We start from the raw sequence: 24,335 nt of genomic DNA on the forward strand, positions 1-24,335 counted from the left end.
GTATGGTGCGACAAGTGGCAACTAGCACTATACAAAGAAAAGTACGAGGTCATCCACATGGGCACAAAAAAAAAAAAAATCCAATAAATTTTGGGTATAAGATAAATCGCACAAATCTAAGGGCTGTCAGTTCGACTAAATACCTTGGAATTACAATTACGAGCAACTTAAATTGGAACAACCACATAGATAATATTGTGGGGAAGGCGAAACAAAGACTTCGCTTTGTTGGCAGGACACTTAGAAGATGCGACAAATCCACTTACATTACGTTACACTTGTCCGTCCTCTGCTGGAATATTGCTGCGCGCCGGCCTCTGTGGCCAGGCGGTTCTAGGCGCTTCAGTCTGGAACCGCGCAACCGTTACTGTCGCAGGTTCGAATCCTGCCTCGGGCATGGATGTGTGTGATGTCCTTAGGTTAGTTCAGTTTAAGTAGTTCTAAGTTCTAGGGGACTGATGACCTCAAATGTTAAGTCCCATAGTGCTCAGAGCCATTATTGCTGCGCGGTATAAGATCCTTAGCAGGTAGGATTGACTGAGGACGTTGAAAGAGTGCAAGGAAGGGCAGCTAGGGTGAGAGTGTCACTGATATGATACGCGAGTTGGGGTGGCAGTCACTAAAACAAAGGCGGTTTTCCTTGCGGCGAGATCTATTTACGAAATTTCAATCACCAACTTTCTCTCCCGAACGCGAAAATATTTTGTTGACACCGACCTACGTCGGGAGAAATGATCATCTTAATAAAATAAGAGAAATCAGAGCTCGAAAGTAAAAATTTAGGTGATCCTTTTTCCCACGCGCCATTCGAGAGTGGAATGGTAGAGAAGTAGTATGAAAATGGTTCGATGAACCCTCTGCCAGACCCTTAAGTGTGAATTGCAGAGTAACCATGTAGATGTAGATGTAGATGTATATCAACTGCTGTTTCTTCTATCACGTCATCAGACAAATTTTCCCCATCATATAGGCCTTTAGTGGACTCTTTCCATTTATCCGCTCTCTCTCCTCTGCATTTAACAATGGAATTTCTATTGCACTCTTAATGTTGCAACTCTTGCTTTTAATTTCACTTTTATATAAGCTGTGTCAGCTCTACCGACAATCATTTGTTTCCGATTTCTTAAAATTTTTCTAGCAGTAATTTCGCCTTAGCTTCCCTGCACTTCCTGTTTATTTCATCCTTAAGTGACTTGTATTTCTGTACTTCTGAATTTCCTTAAACATTTTTGTACTTCCTTTTCTCATCTATCAACTGAAGTATTTCTTCTGTTGTCCATGGTTTCCTCACAGTTACCTTCTTTGTACCTATGTTTTTCTTTCCAAGCTCTGTGATTGCACTTTTAGAGATGTCCATTCCTCTTCAACTAAACCGCTTATTGAGCTATTCGTTATCGTTGTACCTATAGCCCCAGAAAACTTCAAGCGTATCTCTTAGTTCTTTAGTACTTCTGTATCCCGTTTCTTTGCTCATTGATTCTTCTGACTAGTTTCTTAAACTTCAGCCTACTCTTCACCGCTACTAAATTACGAACTGGGTTTATGTCTGCTACTGGGTACACATTACAACCAAGTATCTGATTTCAAAATCTCTGCCTGGCTATGACGTAATCCAACTGAAATCTTACTGTATCTCCCGGTCTTTTTCAAGAGTAGGTCCTCCTCCTGTGATTCGCGACCACAGTAATTGCTACTACTCGATAAAATTTGTTGTAGAACTCAGTTAGTCTTCCATCTCTCTCATTTCTGACAGCAAGTCCATATCATCTAGCAACCTTTTCTTCTACTCCTTCCATGCAATCGCGTTCCAACCCCCATGAGTATTAGATTTTCTTCTCCGTCTATGTACTTAATTAACCGTTCAATATCCTCACATACTTTCTCTATCTTTTTACCTTCGGTTTGCGACGTCTGCATTTATAGTTGAACCTACGTTGTCGATGCTAGTATGCTATCGATTCTGAAGAGAAGAATACTATCACTGAACTGTTGCCAGTAACTCACTCTCTTCCATACCTTCCCCATTTACAACGAATACTACTCCCGTTATACCATTTTCTGCTGCTGTTGACGTTACTGTTTACTCATCTGACCAAATGTCTTTGTCTTTCACTTTACTGACCCTCTCTACATATGGGCGGAGCCTTAGCATTTTCCTTTCCAAATATTCTAGGTTCCCTACCACTTTAATTCTGACATTCCACATCCCAAGTCATCGAATGTTATCCTTTCGTTGGTTATTCTGTTTTTTTCTCCTGTTAACCTCATCCTTGGCAGTCCCATCGCCAAGATCCAGATGGGGGATTAGTGCAGAATCTTTCGCCATTGGAGAGATCTTTATGACGCTTTCTTAATTACAGGCCACTTGTCCTGTGGATATACATTATGTGTCTTTGATGCAGTGGGGTCAGTTGCCTTAACCATCCTCATGCCGTTGATCATCGCTGATTCTTTCGCCTTTAGAGGCAGTTTCCCACCTCAAGGGCAAGAGAGTGCGTTGAACCTCTGCCTGCTACTCCACCCTCTTTCACAACGCCGTTGGCAGAACGAGAGTGTCTTCTTATGTCGGAAGTCTTCGGCCCCCATTTCTGATGATTTTTATTCAAAAGTGAAGTGGTGGCGAGATTCGACCTGGGTCCGAGGTCGTTTTGATTTCTAATCAAAGATTCTACCCGTTTTTCCCTACTAAGTTCCTCACATTCCTGACTATTCATAAACGTACAAAAAGAAAAAAAAGGGAAAGTTAAAGCCACCGCCACTTCTACCTTAAACTTAAGAAGAACCCCCCCCCCTCCCTAAATAAATAAAAAAAACTTCACCACTTCAAATTCTGGTCCCTGTCAATAAAGTCCCCAATGAAGTCTACCGAACACGAAAGGAGGATACAAGGACGGTTTTCTGTTTTTTTCACACCAGCACATTCTCACAAAGACTGACAGTAGTCTTCAACATCGGCAGGAGGAAATCCATGTGGGTAAAACGCATCACTAGATCATCAATGCATTTCTTCTTGCAAGTGTGTTTGAATAACCACTGATGGGATCGAATGTGTAAAATGGAGGAAAGGAACATTTGTCAGCTGCTCCTAGTATGGATGATCCAGCTGCAATGTGGATACACAAAGTGGCATGGAGAAGGTTCGAGAAATATAGTTGGTGCTTAGGGCTTTTGAAAATTCCACAAAGTCGGTTGTTAAGGTATTGCCAGATATCTTAAGTTGATTTGTCACCAAACAGGAGTGCACAGCGTGCCCACTAATCCAAGTCACTGAGTTACTCTTCGCCCGCAGGAAATAGTCAGTGTCTGGGAAGAAAAGCATTTGCCCTGTTACGCTGTCAGGAGTCGTGCATGTTATGAACGCCAACATCTGGTGGACAAAACGGCTAACATCACTCCCCTCGCTGCAGACAAGTCGATGGCCATCGTCGTCTTGCACGCCACATGTGGTACATTAAGGTGATGCTGCAAGATGTATCCAGTGGAGACACAACTGGCATACGAGCTTCCCATTAACCGTCATGTGGCTGGTAAATTAGATATCTGACTCAAGAGGTGTACACTGCCCGCCACATGGCATCCACTATACGAGGGGGTCTTTTCTCTAATCACTATCGACGGAAGCCGCAACTGCAGCGAGGCATACTCTATCTTGGCCATCGGTAAATATGGAGGGAGAGGCGCGTTCTGCCTTTAGTTATATTCAGGAAAGGAATAGCTGAGGTAGAAAAAGGGCGCTGGGACGTCTCTCAGTGGCACTGGGGCAACGACCAAGCTTGGGGTAAGTGCCGTCATCAATAGGCTGGTCTGGCAAGTCAGAGTATGTCCCCACATCTTGACATATTTTCTTACTAAGCGGGCTATTGATCGAAGTTGGACATGACAGACACTGAGGCCACCTTTGATCTTTGGGATGGAGTGGGACGCATAGCTGAGTCTGAGCAACATACCTTGAATCACCGAGGAACCCACTGTGGCCAGCATGCATTTGGCCATTGTCGCCAGTATGGGAAAAGTCTGGGTCACTTGTGGGATTCGTTATGGAACATAAACATTAGCAAACCATGTCCATTGCAGCATGTTCAGACTTTGGAGCCGATGGTCAAGGAGCTCCACCTGGATCCAGCGTAATAAGCGCATACTGTTAAGGGTCAGAGATCGCTACAAGTCGACCATGAAATCAAGAAAGGCCAATAATACCCTATTAACCCAATAAAAGATTTCAATTCTTTTGTTGTTTGTGGCTTCAGAAACTCCGCCACAATTTTCAACTTGTTTGGATCCGATTTTAACCCATCTGCAGACAAAACACGCCCCCAAATATCTGACTTCTTTTATCAAGAATTCACATTTATCAACATGCAACCTCAAATTATGTTGTCTTAAGAATTGTGCTCTTCCGGAGATGGACCAAAAACTACTATGTCACCTAAATAAATAAACATCTTGTCACCCTGCAACCCTATTAATACGGCATTCATAAATTTTTGGAAGGTGGCAGGTGCTGAACGAAATCCCATGGGTATCCTTTTATACATACAATGAGCATATGATGTACTAAAAGCTGTAAGTTCTCTATCTTTATCTTCTAATAACACCTGATAATATCCATTTGCCGAATCAAGCATTGTAAAATATTTTGCTTTGCCCAAGTCATCCAGAATTTCATCGATACGTGGAAGTGGGAAGACTGTGTTGACAGTAATGTCATTTAGCTTCCTGAAGTCCGCTACTACTCGCCATTTCTTTTTACCAGATGCATCCATCTTTTTGGAATTATAACTAAAGGAAAGTTTACAGGACTGGTTTATCTCTTGTTGCAACGCATTCTTTCTGCGCTTCCAGGATTAGCTATGGGCGGGAACAAATAATTCGCCACCGTGCCTCAGGAATCAATTGTATCCTATGTCGAAGCGTCTCTGTCTATGTCAACTTGTCTCCAGGTGGATGGAAAATATCATTATAAGCAGAACACACCTCTATTGTGGACTGTTTTTCTACATCATTTAAATGATCCAATCGTAAATTCTCCTTCAGAAAACTGATTCTCGACTTTTTCTTACTGGAGGCTTCTACGTTATGGTCCGCTGTGGACTAGCGCTGAACTGTGGAACTCCCTCCACTTTCATCCGAGGCTCATCAAGAGAAACTGCCCCGTCTCGTGAATTTACCACACAAATTAAATAAGAGCCTTTTATTATTCTCACCAACGCTTCTGGGAGGTACACTCCATCTTGCAATTCTTTCTTTTCCACAATGCCTTCCTCTAGCTAGTATCTACAACATCTGTCCTCAAAATCCTCTCCTCACAAGGACACAACTCTATTTTTGTCACCTGGCCTGTCCTAGGCTCGGTAGTGATTTTTCCTTGTCGGCAATACGTCTGTCTACCGGTATCCTGTGTACTGTATTCTCTCTCTGCAGTTTCATATTCCATCGGCGGCCACGTAAGCCCTGGCTCTTGCGTAGTGAGCTTTGTGTCTCCACCCCCGCACACAGATTAACGGATCTGCCCTTAATCCGCGATGTTCCTTTTGCGTAGTCAATCATTATGTCATACTTTGGAAAGAAATCTCCAATTAAACCAACACGTATAGGGAATATCCAATTTACCTCCTACCAGATGAAACTTATCTTTCACTCTTAACTCGTGATCTATTTCAAGATTAAGACTGCTGTCCCATACGTGTACATGACTGAGTTGATAATACCTTTAATCTTTATACTTTCCTCAGGTCTATACCCGACCTGGTGTTGCACATACTTCATATTAAATAAACTAATCAGAGCTCCATTATCTAGAAGCAATTTTAACGGACTTCCTGTACTCTGCAGGCACCTCGATTGTACATACTGATTTTTACTCACAGTCGACTTTAAATAACTTCCCTAGTTCAGCATAAAGTGACTGTAATCTTATGCTTTCCGGTTGTTTCCCTGCTTCTTACTTTTCACAGGTGCCTCTGAGTTCTCAGTACATTCTCTAGCCATGTGTCCTGGCCTATGACTCGCAAAACACACAACTGCTTTCGCTTTCTTGCAGGGACCTCGATGTCCCAATAAATTGCAACTTTCACATCTAACTGTTTTTGTTGTCTCTGATTCTCGACACGCTTGCGCCAATTCGACTTTGCGAATCCGTTTCTCAAGTCGGCAGTCTCGCGTATAATGACCTAATTTATCACAAGTCATGCAGCCGATATTATTCCTGCAATCCTTTGAGGTATGCCCTACATGACCACAGGTAAAACACTTGAGAGTAGCTGCAATAGTTGGATTAATGCAAATATTAAATAATAAATTTAGTCTTTTATTATTAAGGATCTAAAAATAATTCCTTGTTTGATTAGATTTTTAAATAATTTACCACATACATTTTGGAAAACTGAAAAGTATGCAAAAAGATAAGTTAATATTTTCAATTAACGAATTACTGTTGTGGTCCAGGAACAAAATTAGAAGAAAGTTTATCTAGAGGTAATAAAGGAATTAACTGATTAGATGAATGATGTAAAAAGTTTGAAATTTTTATAGGGATAATGAAGATTTAGAAAAGAAACATGAAGTAGATAAAAATATACAATTATTTGCTAAAAATAGAATGAATGCAAGTGATTCTTCAATAGTAGGAAAAAGTGCTACTACTGCAGTTAGAGCAACAATATATGGTAAAGGGAAATTAGGAATGAGTTTAGATGTTAATAAATATGGGAGGGTTTATAAAACATTCTTTATTAATTTTTAATCTATGTATTCTAATAACTTTTTGATTGATTATACTTTGGTACCAAGTACAAAATCTAAACCGAAATCAATTCTATTTTAACCGATGTTCAAAAGTGAAGGGAAGAGAAAAAAGGAAACTGGTGGAAATTCTGGTGTAACATTACCTTTTCCTTTGTCAAACAGATCATTGAATTTTTAACGAATTAAATTGGAACAAAACACGAAGGTGGATTTTACTGCATTGTCTTACTATTGGTTCACTTACTTGTGGCTCTGAAGCAATTGAAAATGCAGTTTTTTAATAAGGAGACCTGATAAAAACATAGAAGAAAAAACACATGTCTCAGCAATGGTAATGAAAGGAAAATAAGAAAGAAAATTCAAAGGCACAATTACAAAATTTAGTAATTCTTTCTCTAATTTTGACATGGAAGAAATAATTAAACAATTAAAAAGTAATGACTTTTGGAGTTTTTGTGATTGAGAATATATAATGAAACCAGAAAATTTAGAATTATGAATAGTAGATATTTAGATACTTCTGAGCATGTTGGTATACAATTAATTTGTTATCATAAGTAGAAAGATTAAAAATTTGTTCCAATTCATGAGAAGGAAATATTCCTACGCAAATAATTTAAACTACAATACCGAGAAAATAGAAAACTTCAATGAAGTAATTTGTGAATATTTGTGTTAATTTATTTTATAACTATTATGAATGAGTCATAAGTTTAATGATATTTAAAATATGATAAATGAAAATTTTTAGACATAAATTCAAGAACAATTTCAATCATTAGAATGAAACACTAAAAATCAATTAATGTCAAAAATTAAAAATATTCAATCACGAGTAAGCTCAAAAAATTAATCTAATCAAACAATGTCCAAAAGAAGTAAGTGATATTTTTAAAATAGCTCAATAGGATATTGATTTTAAAAGTAGATAAAAATTTAATATCAATGAACCACTTAAATACTTTTTTGCAGTTACTAAAAGATATTTAGAAAAAAACTTTTAGAACCTAAACAACAGTATGAAAACGTGTTAACTATGTTTCAAAATTATTATTCCAAGAAAGAGAATAAGAAAGTTTTATCATATTAATTCTCAAACACACATTTAACCCTGCACTTAAATGATTGTAAAAAAATTGATTATAATGTATATGGTAAACAAATTATTGAATTTGCTTTTATGACTGGAGGTGAACAAAAAATGCACAATTTCAGTGAATATGGTTGTATTTTGTGAAAAATTCTTGTTTTTTGTGAAAACAATAACACAGATTTAAATTTCATGATATTCATTTTTCATTTTTCGATGAGTGTTGTTGACGAATTTACAAATTAACTCCCACAATCTGATCATCAAAGAAATTAGCAACTCAAATTGTGTAACTATTACATTAAAAGATTCTGTTATAACTGTTCCACTTGATGTAAAGGTAATTGTATTTGGTGAAATAATTTAATTGTTCGTATTTCCATATAAGGGAAGAATGATCATCACATTTACTGTTTGAAGTTCAAAAAATTTCTAAAACACTTAATCCTCATAAATTAGCAACTAAAAATGGAAAACAAGGCATTGAAGGTTATCGTGCAGCATGTAAAACTAAAAAGATCAAAAAAATATTAAAGGTAATGTATTAAATATTCGTAACAAAATTATGAATGAATTATGTAACCCAATTGGAAAGAATTTTAAAAGAAAACATATAATTTATTTAGGTATTGATTCCTTATGGGAATCTGATTTAGTAATGGAATCAGGTAATCTGAAAGGATATAAATTTTTCTTAAATGTTATAGTTTTTTTATAAGTTATTTGGGCATTTCAAGTTAAAGCTAAAACAGGTAAAAAAAGTCGATTTTACCGAAAATGTATTCGAGTTGAGAAAACCAAAAAAATTTCAATACATAACGGAAAAGGACTTTATAATAAAAAGTTTCAAGAACTAAAGAAAAAAAATTAACATTAATCATTATCCTTGTTTTAGTAAATTGAAAGTAATTGTTCTTGAACCATTTAATAGAACAAAGGTATAAAATATTTTGAAGAAATTTGACCTTCACTGAAATTATAAATGTTTGACTTAGTTTTGAAAATTAATTGATGAATATAATAACACAATATATTCAACTACAAAAAATTACTGAAAGATGTAAATAAAGAAACTGAAATATCTTGTTGAAAACTGTTTATGTAACGAATTTGTTAGATTCTTTAAGTAAATAGAAAATTTGTGGTAAAACAAGAACACGAAAATTAAAAGGAATTTTTGAGAGGGACATACTGCCATTTGGTTAACAGAAATATTTGAACTTGAACATGTTAACCATTTCAATCCAGTCACGTAAAAAGGGAAATATTAAAATGGTGAACAAATAAAATGAAATTTTTATGATCAATAACTACTAAAAACTTGTTGTATACCTTGATAAAATAGTTTTAAATAAGAAAGTTAATGAAGTGTAGGGTAAATGGTTGGGTTTTGACGATTCCACGCAATATGTGCATAGATAAAAGAAATGTGAATGTTACTAAAAATTTTGTAAATGAATGGAGTTAGTCACCAAACCTCGTAAATATCTTTCGTACTGAATATAATTTCTATTTTCTTTATTGTTTCTATTAAAAAGGATAGAGAAATGTTTGATGTTCAAGTAAAGGGTAAGAACTACCAACTAATGTAATAATCATTTGGGAATTTTAAATTTTAGTTGATCATATGGTATCAATAAATTCTGTTTATTCGATGCACATAAAAATTTTATGAATGTTCTTTTAAATCTGATTATGAAGTAACAGTTGGAAATTTAGTTTCATATTGTAAGAAGTGTTTGGTACTTTATTTATATCTTCACACAGTTGTTCCGATGAATACTAAACCAAAGTATTGAAATATTTTTGGTGGCAACCCATTCTTATATTGTCTTTCATTCACTGATATAATTGTACTGAATTTGGTACACAATTAATTCGTGAAAATTCTTCACATTAGATGTATATTTCTGATGTCTATTTGATTTTTGCATTTTTAAATTGTGTTAGAATAACGTAATATTCATAATTTAAATTGTGTAATCTTAAAATACCGAAAATTAAACTAAAATGTCGATCACTCAATTGAGGAATACATGTGGTAATAATGTATCTGAAACCTTCAGTACTTTCATCTTTCATTTTATTTCAACTTTCCAAGTAACTTATTTACATTTTAAATTTATCATATTTTTAATTGTTGGTAAAACTTCTTCATTAACCCAATGTTCAATATTTGCTGCAAAATGCGTTTTGGATTTCAGACCTAAAGAATACCAGCCATGTTAATTAATAAATTTTGTATATGGATAAATACTTTCTAATAGCATTATTTCAGTGCTATTGAAATTTTAATATGTTTTACAATATTTACTTTTAATATGATCTTTAAATACATTCCTTGAACATTTTATCCAAAAATACCACCAACTTGATTTGCATAAAAATAAAGATTGTGCTTTTCGTAAGTGATTGTTAAAACTTGTGTGTTACCATAAATAAGTTCATTATTTTTTAGATCCACAACCTGCACCATTTATATTTGTAAAATTTAATATATTTTTATTTTTTAATTCGAATAAATTTTTTCCTTATAAATGGAAATGAAAGTAAAACATTTCCTGTCTTGTGCAATCAAGAAAAGGATATTTGCAAAGAAATTAAAATAACAGGACATAGTTTGTTTTGAAAATCGGGTAGTAATATTTGTAAAAGAAAGAAACAAATTGAATGTCTTCTTAATACGTATATTAACTCATTTATTTGTGAAAAATGTTGAAAGGAAATTAAAATTTCTTCAAAATATATATCCATAGCTCTGATCATTGGAATGATGAGAAATTTAAAATACCAACAAGTAAAGAAAGAGATAATCAAAAAGCTGAAGGTTTTGGGGAAAATTATTTTGTAAGTTTTATTTTCCATGACAACAAAAATTACCATATTATGGAAGAATATAAAAAACTAATTAATTATTTTATTTTTATTTCATCTTCTGTGCAACTTTTTAATCCTCATAAGATATAATTTTTCCATCTTTTATTTTTTATGGGTCCTATTTATAATGACCATATGGTAATATATAAATACCATTTAGTAATACCACAATAATATGTTATCATCATCAGAACACAAAACAATTTTATTACATTCACTTGTATGTAATTCCCATTTAAGCGATCTAATCCAGTTCATTTTGATATATTGATTCATTTTGTCACTTAAGAATTTTTAATAATCACCTGAAGTATTTCATTTTTAACTACAGATTTCTTAACTCCTGTAGACTTTTCTCTTCTTTATCACCAACTTCTTGGATAATCACTTGAATCAAACTAATGAATCATTGATTTCATTTCTTTATAAAAGTATTCAGTTCTTATATAGTGAATGAAAGGAGCAGTATCCATATTTCTTCGCCACTCTTTGGTATCATAAAATTATAATGAAAATCATAGATTTTCATTTTTTAAATATCTAGAGTAATCTTCCAATATAACATCATTTTATTTTCTTTTTATTAACTGCAACTACATTTTCTTAGATAGAAAAGTATTTTGTAATTTGGTTTTGAAATATAATTCGTAATTTGCTTGGATACCTTATGATTTTGTGTGTATTTCTAATATTTTCCGTTGTGTTTATAAATACTAAATTCTTCAAGGACTGTTAGGTATATTTTTAAAAATCATTAGCTGCCTTTTTTCTCATTTCTGTATTAAACTCAGTATATTTCTTCAACCATTCTGATTGTTCAAATGTTTAGTTTCTTTAACTTTTATCCAAGATTTTTAACAATTTTTTAGGTTTCTAAATTGTAAAACATTTTTTTATTACTTAAGCTGTTAATAATTTTTTTATCCTTGTGTTAGTGGTAAATCTTTATCTAATTAATCTAATTTCTCTGGATATTCTAAATCAGCTTCTAAAATGAAACCATATTTTTCATCGTCTGAAATTTTAAGTATTCTTTTCAGAATTAGAACTTTCTGGTTCAACCAATTGGAAATTTTTAAATGGTAAAAATTGAGACATTGCCCTATAAATAAACTGTTTGCATCTATATATGCATGATAGTTTGAATGTTTTGTTGTTTTAGTACTTCGAAAAATTCTCATGAAATATAATTGTCATAATCACATAGTAAATCTAAATTAATTTTGTCATTTTTGATAGCGAATGCCAAGACAATTCTGGTACACTAAAATACCATGCTGAATGAAGTTTGTAACAATTAATACATGTATCTCTAAAATTTTGAAAATATCTACTAAAAATAAGAAATCAGATTTAATATATAATTTTGTATCTCATATAAATTTTTAATACTGAAATTTTTCCAACTATTATCGGTAATATAGTTACTTATAATTTTTCTTCAGAATCCATCATTTGTAAGGGGAAACTGCTTTTTTATTTAATAAATCCAACTGCCACCTGCACAATAATTGCTGTTTCTCTAGGTTGTTCTTTTGTAATATTGTAAGATAATTTATCAATATTTGAAGCCATAAATTTAAATGTATATAATAATCTTAATGTTAATCCATCTTCAACGTGATAACTATAGGATGAACACTGTATGTTAACTTTAGGAATAGCATCTATATCTTTGCTATCTTTTGCTAATTCTTGAATAAACATATGAACATCTTAATTTGTTAAATTCTGTGTATAAACAGGAATAAATTTAGGATTTTGGTAATTAAGACTGAAAACTTCATGTACACTTCCACAATAACTTCCTGTTAAATGTAAACGACCATTTAATTTATTTTCACCAAAAGTAAATTTATTTTCAGAATTTTGAAAAGTTTTCCACTTTTTAAAATTTATTTTATGTTCATCTGTTATTATCATTGTAATATTAGGACTATATATTTTACCGATTTCTCTAGACTCTTCTTTTAGCATTTTTGCTGCATCTTAACCAGAATAAGTATCTAGATTTTTATAATCACCATTAGAAATAGCATAATAACTGAATGAAATTGGTAAATGTTTTTAATATTTGTTACTGTGAAATTTTTCAGGATTGGTTTGACTATTTTAATATCTTTTAATAAATATTCGAAATAGGAACAAATAGGTTTCGTTAATGGTTGATTATAATTTTGTAATTCAGTACTTTTGACCTTTAAAAGGCATAGCTATTTTCACTTATTTTTGTTCTTTACATTTGTTTTCATAAATGTCTAACTTTTCTTGTGAATAAAAATATCTTAATCATCAATCACAAAGATAAATTTTATGACCACTTATAAGTTCTTGTGAAGTATCCGATGTGATAGATTTTCTGAACCAACAATGACGTGAATTATTTTTTTCTGCAATTAGATGGAGATTAATCAATTTTTCTCGTTTATTTCACATATGGTAAAGAGGATATACAATAATTTTCATATGTATAAGCAGTAAAAATATTTCATTCTTATCAAATTTTGGAATATCTGTTAACTGAATAGGAAAATTAACTTTTTCTTTCCATCTAATTCTAATCCAACATTTTTCTAACTATTAACTCTTGTTGGAATTTTATCTGAAGGATATAATGCAGATTTTATAGCCAAAGAAAGCATGTTTGATGGATGTTTTTACTTTTGATAAAGCGATATAACAAGAATCAAATATTGGATTGTGTTTATTAACATTTAATTTTAAATTATCAGTATAAAATGAGGACCAACAAGACTTCTGCTTTTGATTCCATTTTGGTTAGTGGGTTATTCATTGATTTTTGATAATAATCTTCTAAATTAGTTGTTCTAAACGAAACTTGATATGTTGATTTGTAATTAAATTCTTATATTTCATATTGTTTATAAAATTACAATAAAATTTCATATTAAAATTATTTGCTCTTCTTTGTATTAAAATAGTCTCTAATGTGGAAATTTTATCTTCTTTAATTGGATTAAAAATTTTTGTGGTTAAATATATTATCATTATTATTAATTCCATTATATTATTCTTTATTTAAAAGCTGAAACTTTCCTATAATTTTGTTTAAGTGATTTGAAAAAATCTTTGTCATCCTGAAAATTGAATCCTGGTAAATTTTTCTGCTAATTGTTTTGCTTAATTTCTTGGTATTTATCTCCTAGACGCTTTTGAAAATAATTTATTTATTTTGTTATCAGATCTATTGATAAGATTGGTTAATTGTTGTTGTTTAAGATTAGAATAATTATCTAAATTTTTCCTTTTGCAACTTTTTTGAAGATCACTTAAATATTTTTTACTGAAATCGTTATCATTATTAATTTTACCATCTGATTTTTAATAAGTACAATTAATTGTATTTTGCAAAGTTTAGAATTTTTTTTTCATTTTACTCATTTCATAACGTTCATTTAAAGAGTTTTTATTTAATTCGTTATTGTTATCATTGTTATTAATATTTTGAACAAGATTTAAAATGTGACCAATTAACCTTTGTTTATTAAGTTTGGAATAATTCTTCAGACTCTCGGTTTTAGCAGTTATCAAAGTTCTTTTATATTTTTGTGTTTTAATTCTATCATCTTTATTTCTTTTTTCATTTCTTTACTATTAAAATAATCAATAAATTCCAACACATGATGTTATTTAAATTTGAACAAAATTTTAAAAAAAAATATTTTTTTAAATCTTTCAACTTAATCCACATTTTCCTTTACTATAACATTGAAATTCTTAAATAACTCAAATTGGTTGTCCATTTTGTTTGCACTGTATTTAAATAGAATGAAATTTGATTTTTTATTTTATTTAAACATTTACTGCCTATGTTTGTTCTTATTTATAGGGAATAAAATTTATTAGATTTATAAATTTTTAATTCAGACAATGGGAGTTTGGTTTTTCAATATATGCAAATGAGGTATGGTGGTTCTTACTTACAAAGAATAAATTTTATTACATTTGAAAATTTTTAAATAAGAAAATGTGAATTTTGTATTTTCCATATAGGCACATGAGGTTGGATGTTTGTTGCTTATAAAGAATAAAATTGACTGGGTTTAAACATTTATAAATTAAAAAATGAGAATTTTGTTTTTTCGTTACATGCAAATGAGATTTTATGGTTGGGGAAAATTGTGATATTAGATTCTTTTCTCTAGAATGTTCTTTGAGCCAGAACTGGCATGAATTTACTACTATGTGTCCATGGACAAGACCATGAACATATTTCCAGGTTTCAACAAAATGTATATTCTGCACTACCATTCGTCGTTTTTTTCATGGTGTATATCGAGGAAATTGATCTTTCGCACCAACTGTACAGTTAAGATCGCCACATAGAATAAAACGATCATATCGGCCTTGGAAGGGCAGGGCAATTTCCTGTGCAAAGAAGCAGGAATGCTCTCACCTCCTCTCAGTACTGGAGAATGAATAGATCTTGCTGAGTCGTAAATCAAGCACCATCATTGCTAATCCACATACCGATGGTAGGTACAGTACTTCCTCTGCTGTGATGCCTTATCTGAGAAGTATACTTATGTTTCAGAGGCATGCGATATGTAGGTTTTCCTTTCCATACATGACAGAAAATTTATCGGTTTATTCTTGTTGTAGGAGGAATACGTGGTTGTTCACCACATGCAGCGTATCTTTGAGTGCATACATCTTAATTTGCGTCTGTATGATACTGATACTGAAAGAGACAAGCTGATATACTTGTCTTTGTTTTATCCCATGTGTATCGCCCATAGGAGCTTATGCCAGCTGATGTAGTAATACTTCATGTGGCTCCATCCTGTCTGTTGCTGTAGGTTGTATTGTTAACTTTTGAGGTCACCACCCTCGTTGTGTCACCTGTTGTGACCTTAGAATGGACATCATCACAGTAATCAGCTCAGTCTCCTTCAGAGAAGATTGCTATTAGTTTGTTTTTTCCAACACCATCTCTCTGTGTCGTTTCTTCTATACCTTGGCTTGGCAGTGGACTGCTGGTAGCTATGCACTGTCATGCAGGTCTTGGTATATGGTACTGTCGAGATGGTGGTGCTCTGTGTGCGAGGCAAGGTGGCTGTCTTCATTGTCCTTTTCTTGGTGGTTGTCCTTCGTGCAAATAAAGGAGTCATCTGACTAGATGAGGTATCATTACTTGCTCCCTTTCAACGATAGTTGCTTGAGTATGTGTGTTTCTGTATCCAAATGCGGATATGCATATTTGTCACCATGGCAGACTGAAACGAAGACAGCCATGTCCGTTTTCTCTTCTCACCTCTACGTTGTATGCATTGGTCACTGCTGCTCGGTGGGGAGCATTGCTGCCATCATACTTGTGTCATCACTTCTTGGCACTGTCTTTCCAATGGGACCGTCCAGCTGTTGGGTGAGGTTATTGGTCAGTGGAGCATCCTTCTGGAATATATTTGCATAAGTGAGAGGTAGGGAGGTTGCCATAGGTGTTGTTACAGCTTCACCTTTTGGCACTTGTATAGCTGTCTATTGAAGACATGAAGAGTGGACATTGCCTTCCTGACCACAACCTGAGCATGTTTCTGGCTGATCTTCCATTGTAAGTAACTATCACTCTGCAGCTTCCAGTTGTGAGATACCATGGCACATGTTTAGTTCGCTCAGTCCATGTTTGTTGCAGCCCATTAAGTACAGGGTACATCGTAAGGGTTGTCTGTTTTCCTGCTATGTGACAGAGTACCCTACCATAGGGCTGTGGTGCAGTAACCACAATGTCACCAAGAACCTCAAATGGGAGCTCGAACACTCTGACACTTTTTAATCCAAGCCCCACATGATCTGACATGGTCATCAGAATGTTTAAATTTAAGTCCATCTTTGTTGTCACATATCTTGTCACACACTATGCCATTAATTAGTATTAAGAATGTAAATTTGTTCAAGTATCACTATTATAGGGACTGTAGTGCATATATATGTAGTCAGGTTCATGGGATATAACATGAAACAGCCTCTCTCTGATTCTCTCTATGTGGTATAAGAGGGGGTTAACATCCAATTACGTCGTTAACAGAGAATAACGCAGACATCAGTGGTCACTCTTGCAAGAATCTAATGCGTTTTACACGAAGAATGTTTCTGTGAATAACACCTTTCTCATGGAATGTAATTATTCATATCTTTGACCTAGGAATCAGTTTTTAATACTAAACCAGAAGTATGTTTGTGCAGAGAATTATGTGTCTCAGAAGTTCAGCATTATGCATTTATGTATTATACAATATACATTATGTGTTAGCCTTTAAGCATCAGGCAATACTGTATCTTTAACAGTATTCTGACACCACATGTATGTCACTTACTAAAGGGGGAAATCTGTACATTATAATATTCTTACCTGGTGGCATAATGAATTATGTGTTAGCCATTAAGCATTAGGTGTTACTGGCTCTGAAACAGTATTCTAACAACAGATGGATGACAGCTGCTGGAGGGGGAAAACTATATCATAATGTTGTTGCCATGAAGCATTATGCATCATGCATTAGCCATTAAGCATTAGGTGCTAGTGGGATTTAAACAGTATTCTCACAACACATGGATGTCAGTTACTGGATGGAGGGAAACGGTAATCCCTCTGTAATATGTAATAATGTTGTTGCCCGAAGGTGTTATGCATTATCCGTTAGGCTATAATAAAAATTGTAGGCAGACAGAGAATAGTTTATAACCAAACCTCCACCAGGATTGAAATGTGAACTTCTACACCAGCCAACTTTTGTTTGCTCTTATTATTGTAAAATGAAAATAATGTCATACATATCATCAGTGATCAATGATGGTTAGCAATCAGTGATAAAAATAAATGTTGTGTGATTAGGGCCTCCTGTCGGGTAGACCGATCACCGGGTGCAAGTCTTTCGATTTACGCCACTTCGGCAACTTACACGACGATGGATATGAAATGATATTGATTAGGACAACACAACACCCAGTCCTTGAGCAGACAAAGTCTCCGACACAGACGGGAATCGAACCTGGGCCCCTAGGATTGACATTCTGTCGTGCTGACCTCTCTGCTACTTTTTTTTAAAACTTGTTCGTTATGGTTCGTTGCATTTGCTCGTAGCGGACGTCTTATAAAATTCGTTAAAGTTTTTTTTTTTTTTTTTTTTTTTTTTTTTTACAGAGAGCAGCCAGCTCTCTGACCTATCAGCTCAAGGCAGGTTTCAGAAAACACGTTAAAAATTATTTCTCACGACTGTCTGTCCGTACCCCTCAAAATGCATCCATGGACTTCACAGTCTGTGCTCGGAAGGTTAAAGTCACCTCCAACCAGTATTGCAAGATCTGGATATTGACGCGCTACTGACCATAGACGTTCTTTGAATGACTACATAGTTATCAGAGTGGAATACTGGCTAAGGAGCACCATAGTTTTTCTCTGGAAAATCTAGATAAGGTCTTAGTTATTTACTGTAAAGCCAACTATATTCTGAATGTTTGAAACCACAGGTTTATCCGTGATTTATTATATTAAACATTACACGTATTTAAACATATGACTATATGTGTTTTATACTGTATTTTTATGAGGGAAAAACTGGAAAGGTTTGGGATCAGTTTGAGCACCAAAGTGGTATAACGTTTGCTGTGTTGTGCAGTTGTGCATATTTTCATTTTCCTTGCTTTTAGTGAATAATAATATGGTCATTCGTGAACACTGTGTATTTTATATTATATTTAGTTCTTATGCATAATACTTTTTAGGGCCTATTTTAGGTTTTGTATAACCCATACGAGGTACTGAAAGAGCCTACACTAGGAGCCTAAAATGCACCTTTTACGGCTGAAAAATCTGCGGTCTAATGGTGACGTCACTGACAAGAGCGATGACGTCCCTGACGATGTCATCTCCCTTCTCCTGCATATAAGGAACCACAATGCAATGTCAAAGTGGAGCAAAGAGTTGGTAGACATATTACTTCGGCATCTACAATAGTCTCATCATGCCAGCTTATGGTGTGTGGTGGAGGGTACTTTGTATATCACTGATCCTTTCTTCCTCCCCCCCCTCCCCCTTCCCTGTTCCTGTCGCAATTTCAGCAGTAAAACACAACGTGATGCAGAACGCGTCTCATGTAGCGTCTGCTTCTGAAGTTGGCTGAGTATCTCTGTGACGTTTTTGCGCTCGCTAAATGAACCTGTAACGAAACGTACTGCTCTTTTGCGGACATTCTGTTTCCTCGATCAATAATGTCTGTTACAGGTCCTCTTTCGCGGACATGCTGCGCTTCCTTATGATTCTACCAAGAATGTCGGTCTGACGTCTGTCTTGCCTACGATCAGCTGTTTTACGTGGTTGCTCCACTTTTAATCGCTCCACACGCATACTCCAAAATATTTAATGGGTGTGACGGCTTCCAGTGATTGTTCCTCAATCGTGCAACCATACAATAATAGCCCTCTCTGACTGTTTATGTGCAACACGTTACATGTGTTCGTGTTCGTGTGAACCGCCAATCCCTACACCAAGCCGGCGTCCTCTACATTTCGTTACAACATTTTAGCGTTGTGACGTACCTGTTTACAGCAGTAACATCCGCGAAAAGCCTCATGTACCTTCCAACATTATGTGCTAGGCTATATTGTGATAACTGATAATCGTATAACACTTCCTTGTGGCATCCTCAAAGTTGCTTTCACGCCTGAAGATTGTTCTCCGTTAAGAATGACACCTTATATTCTGATAGCTTAGAATATATCAAGGATATGGGACATACTAAGGCTGTGGTGAGATAGGTCTCCGCCAAGAGTAGAGGCACAGAAGAGGCGAACAAAAAGGATATAACAACCGGGAGAGATACGTGAGTACACCTACCCCATGTGTTAAAATTTTCGGTCTGTGATGAGAAGAAGCCTTTCCTTTGACCAGAGACTGTAATAGGACGTTGTTGTCGCGGTTTCATTTAGTTTACTACCGAGTAGGCGTCACAACAGCTTCGTGTCAACGTTGCGTATGTTCATACAACTGCCGCCTACACAGCTCATGTTAAAAATGGAGTTTTTGCTGCAACTCCACTGCGGTATTGTAGGATTCCAAAGGTTGGCGAGTGGGTGCTGAAGTAGATATGCTATTTGACCGAAGGCTTACGGTTCTTGCCGAACTCTGCTAATTGATGGCTAAAGTGAGCCACGCTGAGTGGCCGCGTGGTTTGAGGTGCCATGTCACGGATTACGCGGTCCCTCCAGCCGGAGGTTCGAGTCCTCATTTGGGTATGAGTGTTTGTGTTGTCCTTAGCATATGTTAGTTTAAGTTAGCTTAAGTATTGTGTAACTCTACGGACTGATGAGCTCAGTAGTTTGGTCCCTTAGGAACTCACACACATTTTAACATTTTTAGATAAAGTGAACTGTTTAAGTTAGAGTGCTTCAAGTTATTTGATAGAGTAATAAGTGAAACGGGAAACAGATATGACCTATAATTTCCTGTCAGAAAAGCCTATCTTATTCTGAAAAGCATGTAGCAGATTTTGGTGTCACGTAATGTAATTTCTGGAAAGGAGTCTGTTCTCAACACTTATTGATAGCCCTTTTCCTTTTATTTTCATTTAATCATTTATGAAGCAAATAAACTCTGATAGTGAGAAATTTTACACAAGTTGTAATTTATGTACAACAATGATACATTTAATTAGTGGAGTGCAATATTTTTTTTTTTTTTGTTGTTGTTGAGGTCGTGGTCTTCAGTCCGAAGGCTCGTTTATATGCAGCTCTCCATGCTAGTCTATTCTGTGCAAAGCTTTCATATCTGCATAACTACCGCAACCTACATCTATTTGAACTTGCTCACTGTAATGAAGCCTAGGTCTCTCTCTATAATTTTTTACCCCCATCGCCCCAGACACACATACTTCCATTACTTTGATGCCTTAGGATGTTTCCTACAAACCGATCCCTCCATTTAGTCAAGTGTAGCATGTACGTTGCAATTCCGATGTTCAATTTGTCTTCTGGGGCAATGCCTACAACAATGGTAATATGTCAATCTTCAAAACCAAAGGCATCCCCCTACTGCAAAATATCATCAGTAATTCGGTATAGCGTTCCATGTCGTGTGTCACTGGCCAATAACATCCGTCCTTCCTTGATATTCCTTCTGCCGCAACGGACGTACAGTGTTCTTCGTACACTTGCGCCAGTCGTCGATGCATTTTCGGTTCCCTGCATCCTCCCCCGCTGTCAGGAAACACACCAAGCCCCTTTGTTCTTCTTTTGAAGCCTCCATTTTTCTGTTTTCAACACTATGGGAAAGGGCGAGGCCTCAATCGCGGCCAACCGATTCGGCTCATATTAGGCGCGTATGTATTCACACGGTAAACCCTGCTCATCAAAGTGCCACTGGTGTAGGGCCCAAAGCATCTGGCTAAGAAGCAGAGACCTGTGTTCGATTCCCGAATGCGTCCTGCAGTTGTTTTTTTTTTCGTTTGTATTTTTCCGTTTCGCAAGTGTAAATTGCTGATTCCAAATTTTGTCTGATATTGGAATCCTCGCGTGCACAAAATGATACCGTCATATGTGATAGCATGGTTACAGATGACGAGGATCAACCGACTTACACGGTAGAAGTAATGCCACAAATCTGCACATCTGTGTGCCAGCCATGTGATATATATTTTTATCACCAAGTCAAAAGCTTTATTTCGAGAATTCAAAATTGAAATCTGCTTCTGCAAATGCAGCAGGAATTGCACGAATGCGTGTATGCAATAACGATTCACAGCATAATTCGTGATCAATTTTCAGCATCAATTTTTCAGGCAATCTTATCATATGCGTGGTATACATCAAAATGAACTCCAGAATAAGAAATGTTTGCTCCAAATACTTAATGACAAGTACCATCCATCTATCTGCTCAAAGGAAACTGTCGACATGCAACAGGGAGAGTGAATGGGCCACTGTAAAGCGAATAGGATTAAATCTTTAATTTCTTATTAAGCCAAGAAGTTTGAGAAATTTGTTTGCCTATCTTGTAATTACACCTTATTGACTTACTTAATTTATTAACACAGGTTCTCTGCTTACCAGACTGATGCCTTGGTCGATAAGCCGGCGGAGCTCTCGTTCAAGGGCCATTACGCTGTGGTTACATAAGCGGCAATCGAAAAAGTTTCATTCGCTGAATTGTACGAAAACATGTGTTTGCAGACGCCATATATGGAGATGAAAAATGCCTTATTTTCTATTGTCTGTCGATCCTGGTAATTTTGTGTCGACTGCACGTGATGAAACTTCAGAGGCGGTTTAACCAACAAGTGCCTACTCCCTAGGCTTCCTGTTTCGAACCACATTGCTGCTCCTCATATTCGTAGACTTGAAAGGTTAGTTAAGGAATATAACTAAATTTTAGCGAATCCTCACTTTCCGCTGCACAGTGACGTGCCTGGTGCTGCTCTGCAGAAGCTTAAGTTTAGATCTCTCCCACTACCATTAGCAGAACTACTTTTGAGGGACAATTTTGAAATTAATGACATGTGGAGATAACATCGGAAAACCCTGAAAGCGACTCAGGGTCCACCCATAATAGACCACGCTTCTCCACTACCAGGAAATAGCACTGCGTCGCCAAGTATGGAAAACCTCAACTGAATAAGAACGTCACATGACATCAACTCATGACTCATTTTACAAATGGGGAGGAATCGAATCACAGATTTCAGCGAAACATCGTCACCATATTGTCACCACATTGTCACCGAATGCCTCCACCCAGCATATCTAGGACAAAAATGGGATATTCTTGAAGCTTTAAACTCTGTACTTTAATCGTCTTTCCATTGGCACGTGGGTTAGCACCTTTTTGATGCCGTTTTGCACTGCTGCGCTGGTCGGTACGCAGTCGATGTTTTAGGTTTGCACATGTTCACCTTGATATGTGGATACAGCTTAAGCAGCTTAGAACCAGTGTTTCCTCCCATACTACCTCCCTTCCTGTAGGGATACCAGTTTTCCAGGCCTGTTCTTACCTATCACTGATGGTGATATACTGTTTCCGTTCTGCAGAAATCAGTCACAGGTGGACAAAAGTTTCGAGAAAGTCTTGCAAGTCGTTAAACGTATTTCTCAGAAAATTCCTGCCCCCCTGGAACAACAGCAAACTACCTGACCATTCTTCACAGATGAAGACTGAACGGTCAATAGTGGTACCTGTGTCACTTACCCTACACTACCACACTTACCCCCCCCCCCCCCCACCCTCTTCCCCACCACTCTCCTACTTGGGAATTGGCAGACAAAAGATTCAGTCTGTGTTTAAGTGCTAGAGAGGAAGGACATAAGTTACCGTATACTGTGACAGCTCAAATAGTGGATATAGTACTAAAATCTATGAAATCTCCAGCTAAATATATGTAAACTTACTGTCCAGGTGTGATTCTTACGCTTGCTACATCGAACATTGTACCGACAGGCCTCACCTCACATCATGTAGAGGGTGTAGTGTTACATTTTTAAAACGAATACAATGACAGTGCAAATAGTGGATGTAGGACTAAAATCAATGAAACCTCCAGCTAAATAAGTATGAACTCACTCTTGTGATATGAACTTACGCTAGCTACAACGAATATTGAATCGAGGACATTGAATCTTGCATTGAATATACTTCAAAATAAGAACTTAACACCATCCAACAGTCCTTAAACATACATTCAGCTAGCAAGTTACACACACTATGGTGAGTAGAAGACTTCACCAGTAACATAATTCTGGTAGGACCAAACAACATCATGATAACAAATATTATGCTAACGTTCTGGGATGGACAGACATGTTTTTCTTGTGACTGGTACCAGAATGTCTTAGAAGGGGAAGTGTGTTGTTGTTGTTGTGATCTTCAGTCCAGAGACTGGTTTGATGCAGCTCTCCAAGCGACTCTATCCTGTGCATGCTTATTCATCTCCAAGTAACTACTGTACCCTACATCCTTCTGAATCTGCTTAGTGTATTCACCTCTTGGTCTCCTTCTACAATTTTTACTCTCCACCCTGTCCTCCAATACTAAATTGGTGATCCTTTGATGCCTCAAGAACATGTCCTTCAAACTGATCCCTTCTTCTGTCCAAGTTGTGCCGCAAATTCCTCTTCTCCTCAATTCTTTTCAGTACCTCCTCATTAGTTACGTGATCTACCCATCTAATCTTCAGCTTTTTTTTTGTACCACCGCATTTCGAAATCTTCTATTCTTTTCTTGTCTAAATTATTTATTGTCCGTGTTTCACATCCATACATGGCTACACTCCATACAAATACATTTAGAAAAGACTTCCTCCTCAGCTTTTCTGACAGAGTTACAATGTCATCAGCGATATTCAATGTTTTTATTTCTTCTCAATGGATTTTAATTCCTACTCCTATTTTTTGTTTTGTTTCCTTTACTGCTTGCTCAGTTTACAGATTGAATAACATCGGGGATAGGCTACCACCGTGTCTCACTCCCTTCCCAACCACTGCTTCCCTTTCTTGCCCCTCCACTCTTATAACTGCCATCTGGTTTCTGTACAAATTGTAAATAGCCTTTCGCTCGCTGTATTTGACACCTGCCACATTCAGAATTTGAAAGAGATTATTCCAGTCCACATTGTCAAAA

The sequence above is a fragment of the Schistocerca serialis genome, chromosome 3 (assembly GCF_023864345.2).
Source record: "Schistocerca serialis cubense isolate TAMUIC-IGC-003099 chromosome 3, iqSchSeri2.2, whole genome shotgun sequence".
NCBI classification, from domain to species: Eukaryota; Metazoa; Arthropoda; class Insecta; order Orthoptera; family Acrididae; genus Schistocerca; species Schistocerca serialis.